A 7258-nucleotide genomic window follows, 5' to 3' on the forward strand; every position below is an offset into this window, starting at 1 on the left:
AGTGGCTGGAGTGATTTCTCAGGGTAGGCTGAGGTGCACACTGGAATGTTCTTGGCATATCAAGCAGAGCCCCAGGCTGTTTTCAATCTGCTGCTTCTACACACACATTAGCAATGGCTACCTCTCTCCTGTTCTAAGGTAAGGTTTGTCTGAAAATTCTTTCCCTCTAAGTGTGTGCACTATCCTTGGTAATGTCACCTCTGCCCTGTTGGAGAGCACTGCAGGAGCAAGAAGGACTGGAGCAAGTGTCCTGCGTGGACTGGGGTGCATGCTGTGTGGTCACAGAGAAACTGGCCTCAGGCACTTTTCAATCTGGTTGCTACCTATTCCCAGGAGTAAGGAAGTATGTGCATGCTTCATGAGAAGAGTCTTGGATTCTTACAACCCTTGGATAAGTCCTACTAGTTTTCACACTAGCAAAGGGGGGACTCACCTTCCAAATGCCTGACCCCAGGGATAGGGTGCCCAATATGTGCCTCATTCTGCAGGAATGATTCATGAGATCCCCTTCACTTCTGTGTCTCCTGCTAGGGATATGGGTTCTGACCTGATCACTTTTCCTCCTTGTCATGTAGATCTTTCTTTATAGCCTTTGTTGTAGAAGAGCCTATCTGCCAGTTTTCAGTTAGGGTTCCTCCACATATAGATGTACCTTTTTTTTTTTCTTTTTAGTACTGCACCTGTGGCATATGGAGTTTCCCAGGCTAGGGGTCATATTGGAGCTGTAGCTGCCAGCCTGTGCTACAGCCACAGCAATACCAGATCTGAGCCTCTTCTGTGACCTACACCACAGCTCACAGCAAAGCCAGATCCTTAACCACCAACCAAGACCAGGGATTGAACCTGAATCCTCATGGATGCTAGTCAGATTCATTTCTGCTGAGCCATGAAAGGAACTCCTCCTATAGATGTACTTTTGATGTGTTCATGGTGGGAGGTGAGTTCAGCATCATCTGACTTTTGATCTGGATCCTCCTCCTTATTTTTTGTTTTTTCCTTTTTTGGCCACATCCATGGCATAGGGAAGTTTCCAGGCTAGGGATCAAATCCAAGCTGCATCTGTGACCTGTGCCACAGCTGTGACAATGCCAGATCCTTAACCCACTGGGCCAGCCTAGGTATTGAGTGGGCAATGTCACAGAGAAGAGTCAGATCACTAACCCATTGCCACAGTGGGAACTCTATTTTTATCCTCCTTTAATTCCAGACTTTCCACTATGTCACTAGAAATTCTGCATAATTATAATGGTTATACAATTTGCTAATGCTCTTGAAACATACTGATATATATCATCAAATTCATTTTCCAGAAAGTTTGCCAATTAATACTCCCACTAGCATTTTATGGAAATGCCTAAATATAAAAATTTAAGAGTTTGACTCCCATTGTCTCCTAATCACAAGTGAGTATTATACTATGTTTTAATATTTGCTATTCTATGGTTGTTAAGCAGAATCTCAGTGTTATTTTAATTTGCAATCTTATGTTTATTAGCTATTTAGTCATTGCAGAATTTCAGTTGTGTTGTGGATTAGTCAGAAGAAATGGCACAAACATACTGCTGTAACATTCCAGTCTGGATGAAGATGTAGAATTTATCAGAAAAGAGATGGCTGCGCAGAGCAGAAACAGATTTAATGTACATCTATGCACCTTTCTTATTATCCTCATCCCCTGTGGGGCTGATGACTTTTCCAAAGATGAAAAAGAAGTGAAATTACCACTTCATAGTTTCTGTTATACTCAGAATGACACCACCACTGCTAAAGAATAATTCTAACAACTCTCCTATCTTGTAGACAAACAAGATTTCTGGTTACCAAGCCAAGCACATCACTAGCAAGACTGTATCCTCTTCTAGAAGGAGTCAGTGCTCAGGTGATAGCCTTGCCTCCAGCCCCCTGGTCGTCAGGAAAAGACTGATTGTCAGACTTGCAAATTGTCTGTTTATGCCATTTGCCCAGATATCTACTGATGTGCTTGAAGTTTCTTGTTATTTTGATCTTTTCCTAAAATTAGATATTAATAACATCTCAAAACTTCTTGTAGTTTACTTATTTGATAACATTGACTTACATGCATTTCATTTTTTTGGTAATAGAGTATTTTCTCTATTGAGTTCTTATTGTTTTATACATAGACATTTCTTTTCTGTCCAAAGAAGAGATAGTGTTAGTTTAGATCTTAAAGTGTTTTTAAAATTCAATTAAAAATATTAACTCTAAATGTAAATATTAAATTTATTGTGATAAGTAATGTAATGATTGGTATTAAATTGTATATATTTTTAAGATACCTAAATAACTGCCCCCAGCATAGTTATTATTTACTGGATTATTTTTATTGATATAATAAATACTTTTGTTAAATATTAAGGTCTTACATATAAGGGCGTCTTTCCAGAGTGATCTATTCAAAGACCTGCTGCCCTTTTTTTTCTTCCTTTCCTTCTTTTTTTTTCTCTTTGATTTCTTAACACCCCAGTTTAGTCGTTATTGTAATGGGATGCCAACTTCTTCTTCCTTTTTTGTTTTCCTTCAGAATTCTTTTACTTACTATTAATGTATAAAATTTATTTTATTTATTAGTCCAGACAGAATTTAAAATAAACAAGCATTCCATTAAAACACAAACTTCATTGACACTATCATTGCTTTTATGCTATTGCTAGATACTGAGTTAGATGCTGGATGTTGAAAAAAGTAGACCAAAACCTGGTTTTCTTAGGATCTACAGTCAAGAAGACAGGCAGTATAAATATAGAAAAGCATATAAATTACAAATCAGGAAATTCCACAGAATAATCAAGATGTTTTGAAGGAGAGTAAAGAATGGGACAGACTGCTTCAGAATGGAATTAACCTTTAGCTGGTAACTGGTGAACAGTGCATGTTGGCCTTATGAAGAGATGGAAAATAGTGTTCTAGATGTGGGGCTAGCAAAGGCAAAGGCCTTGGCGTGTAAAAGATCCCAGTGTGCTGAAGAAACAGATGGAAGAGGTGGGGGGGGGGTTGCCTTTGGGAGCCTTATGGGGAATGCCAAGAACTCCGGGTTTACTCTGATGGCTTTGAGATGCTATTAATCTTTAAAATAAAGGTGTAGTGTTTTCCATTGGCCTTTTAAAAAGATGAGTTTTATATTGGAACTATAAGTAGTGTAGAAGCAAGGAGATAATTTGCAGTGGATGGTTTTGGAATATTAGATGGAATTGAGAAAAGTAAAGGGACCCAAGGTATATTTGAGAGTAGAAGCAACAAAATGCAGTGGAATATTGGAGATAGGAGGTGAGAGAGAAGAAATCTAAGATGATTCCTAGGTTTATGGTTTAATAATGAGTAGATAGAAGTGCCATTTATAGAGACAGGTTCTCCAGAAATAGGATCCATTTTAGCTGGAAAAACGAGAGTTAAGCCTGAGATGCTTGTGAGACATCCAGTAAAACTATCCAACAAGATGTTGGCTATAGAAAAATAGAAGCCAGAATTATAAGCATACTTTTGGAACTCATCAGCATATAAAATGGCATGAAAAGCCAAAGGAGTGGACAAGATTTTTGAGTTTTGGGGAAAACTTTATATTGAATTAATGTACAAAGGATTGGTTTATTTATAACTTCAAACTTACCCTCTAGGATAATTTTATATCTATTCATATATTCATACCTTTCATACTTTGAATAAAATTTTGTGGTATAGGTAGCTTTGTGCCTTTCTTGTTGGGTTTATTCCTAGGTATTTTAACCAGGCATTTTTATATCATAAACAGGAATAGTTTTCATTACATTTCCCATGGTAATTATTTGCATAATACAAAGCTATTTATTTTTTTACTTTTATTAGATATTTAAAAATGTAACTCATAATTAAGCCTAATAATGTTTCTTCTTACTTTCTTGGGCCTTGAGGTCAATAATCATATTTGACCCAATCAAAATATGTTCTCATCCTTTGTTTTTTTTTTTATTTTTAGGACTACACGCATGGCATATGGAGGTTCCCAGCCCAGGGGTTGAATTGGAGCTGCATCTGCTGGCCTACACCATAGCCACAGCAAACCAGGTCCTAGCCAGGTCTGCTACCTACACCATAGCTCACAGCAATGCTGGATCCTTAACCCACTGAGTGAGGCCAGGGATTGAACCTGTGTCCTCATGGATACTAGTCAGATTTGTTTCCCTGAGCCACAATGGGAACTCTCTGTGTTCTCATCCTAATTGTCATGCTATTTATTTTTGCTTCTTGCTTTACTGCATTAGCATCCTCATCTAGAATAAGTTAGAAATATTAATTTGAGTAGAAGATATTCTTATTTTAATGTAAATTCAGTTGTGATGTCTGTTACAGTATGAAATATAGTGTTGTTTTGAGATGCAAATGGTTGCGTGTGTATTTGCATGGGTGCACATGCACAAGTGTGTACCTGCGTGTGAATTTTTTTGTTGTTGTTGTTGCTTTTTAGGGCAGCACCTGTGGCATTTGGAGGTTCCCAGGCTAGGGGTCTAATAGGAGCTACAGCTGCCTGCCTACACCACAGCGACAGCAATGCAGGATCCGAGCTGCCTGCGCCTGCAGCCTATACCACAGCTGGCAGCAAAGCTGGATCCTTAACTCACTGAGCTAGGCCAGAGATGGAACCAGCAACCTCATGGTTACTAGTTGGATTCATTTCCTCTGCACCACAACTGGAACTCCTGTGTGAATTTTTGTAAGAAGTTCTAGTTGGTCATAGGGGGTCTTTTATATTTTGTTGGAATTTTTTATTGTATTTTGATTTATTTCAGATTTTTGCATCTACATTAGTCAGTTACCTATAATTTGGCCTTTGTTACTTTTGTTGAATTTTATATGAGAGTCCTAGTATCTTCATAAAATCAACTGGGTAGATTCAGGGCTTTTTATGTATCTTGAAATGAACTTCATGGCAAGGAAATAAATCCTCCTTGAATATTTAATAGGTAATATTTGTAAAACTTTTGAACTTGAAGCTTTTGTGAAGGTTTATTTCTTCGTATTTAACTTTTTAGTGTTCTTTTCTTTATGACTCTTCTAAACAGCACATCACAGAGGTTGCTAACCCAACATCAGTTGTTTTCAGCACTCAGTAGGGTGGTTTAACCTATTTTCATTTATTATTTTATTTTTATTTTTATTTATTTATTTATTTTTGTCTTTTTGCCATTTCTTGGGCCACTTCTGCGGCATATGGAGGTTCCCAGGCTAGGGGTCGAATGGGAGCTGTAGCCGCTGGCCTACGCCAGAGCCACAGCAACGCGGGATCCAAGCCGTGTCTGCAACCTACACCACAGCTCACGGCAACGCCGGATCCTTAACCCACTGAGCAAGGGCAGGGATCGAACCCGCAACCTCATGGTTCCTAGTCAGATTTGTTAACCACTGCGCCACAACAGTAACTCCTTCATTTATTATTTTAAATGGTATTTTCTTATTCTGTATTTAGGTATTGAAAAAAAATTTTTGCTTCACACTATTGCTTGCCTGCCTGGCTGCTCTACTTCCTTCCTTTCCTCCTTTCTTCTGCTCCCCCATCTTTCCTTCTCCCTTCCTCCCTTCCTTCCTTCTTTCTTTTTCTTTCTTTCCTTCTTTCTTTCCTTCTTTCTTTCTTTCCTTCTTTCCTTCCTTCCTTCCTTCGTTCTTTCTTTCTTTCCTTCTTTCTTTCTTTCTTTCTTTCTTTCTTTCTTTCTTTCTTTCTTTCTTTCTTTCTTTCTTTCTTTCTTTCTTTCTTTTTTAGGATACAGGAGTGTCATATTTGATTTTGCCATCTTTGAGGATTTGTTAAGTAGATACTCTGATTCTAATTCTCTTAGTGATTATACCTTTATATAAAATATAGACTTGACACACTGGATTGTAACTTCACCAGGGTTGAGGGTTTCATCTTTTTTGTTCTCTGTAAATCCCAAGGACCTAGAAAAGAGCTCAACATGTAACAGATGTTCAACTATTTATTAAATGAGTGGACCTATGTAACACAAAGCATCAGCAATAAATCCTTCTCTTGTCTTTTCTTAATCAAATATATTAACTCAATCTGGAATTATAAAAACAGGTTATAAAAATTATAAAAGCAGCAGCCATGGTACTTACACATAGATATTTTTTCTTCTTTTTTTAAGGCCACACCCATGGCATACAGAAGTTCCTGGGACAAGGATTAAATCCAAGCCCCAGCTGTGACTGACAACATAGCTGCAGGCAAAAATGGATCCTTTAACTCACTGCACCAGCTAGGGATCGAACCCATACCTCCACAGTGACAGGAGCCAATGCAGTCAGATCCTTAACCCGTTGCACCACAGTGGGAACTCCTAAGTCATGGTTTTAAGAATGTTTTTGTTTTGCTGTTTTTATATTCCATTTATGAGTATCATTGCAACAATTATGTATGTGCAACTGTCTATGATTTTTTTAATTCAGTGATTATCATTGTGCATTCATACTATAAATGTCTCTTGCATTTTGTTTGTACTTTTTTAAGTCATATCATATGTTACAATGTTTTCAGGTAAATTTTTCCAGAATGTTTTTAGAAATTTAGTATGTATGGTATATATTCTTAGCATATGGATATCTGAGATATTTGGTGCAGCTTTGAACATAAAAGTTTTCTTATCAGAAATTCAGTTTTCCCTATATATTTTTTTTGTCTTTTGTCCTTTTTTGGGCTGCACCCCGGGCATATGGAAGTTCCCAGGCTAGGGGTCTAATTGGAGCTGTAGCTGCCGGCCTACTCCAGAGCCACAGCAATGCGGGATCCGAGCCGCATCTGCGACCTACGCCACATCTCACGGCAACACTGGATCCTTAACCCACTGAGCAAGGCCAGGGGTCAAACCAGTAACCTCATGGTTCCTAGTTGGATTCGTTTCTGCTGCGCCACGATGGGAACTCCCCAGTTTTCCCTATTCTGGAGAGAACTTCCTATGTTTTATTTTCTGATTATTTGTAGATTTTCTATTTTTTTTCTCTAAGTAATGTTGTCTTTTCCTTTTTTCTTTTTATAGCCGCACCTGCAGTGTATGGAATTTCCTGGGCTAGGGATTGAGTCAGAGCTGCAGCTGCTGGCCTATACCACAGCAACAATAACACTAGATCTGAGTCACATCTGTGACCTATGCCAAAATTTTCCACAATGTGAGGTCTTTAACCCACTAAGCAAGGCCAGGAATCGAACCTGAATACTCATGGACACTATGTTGGGTTTTTAACCTGCTGAGCCACAATGGGAACTCCTGGATTT

Source organism: Phacochoerus africanus, chromosome 6, assembly GCF_016906955.1.
Source record: "Phacochoerus africanus isolate WHEZ1 chromosome 6, ROS_Pafr_v1, whole genome shotgun sequence".
In the NCBI taxonomy this organism is placed as follows: Eukaryota; Metazoa; Chordata; class Mammalia; order Artiodactyla; family Suidae; genus Phacochoerus; species Phacochoerus africanus.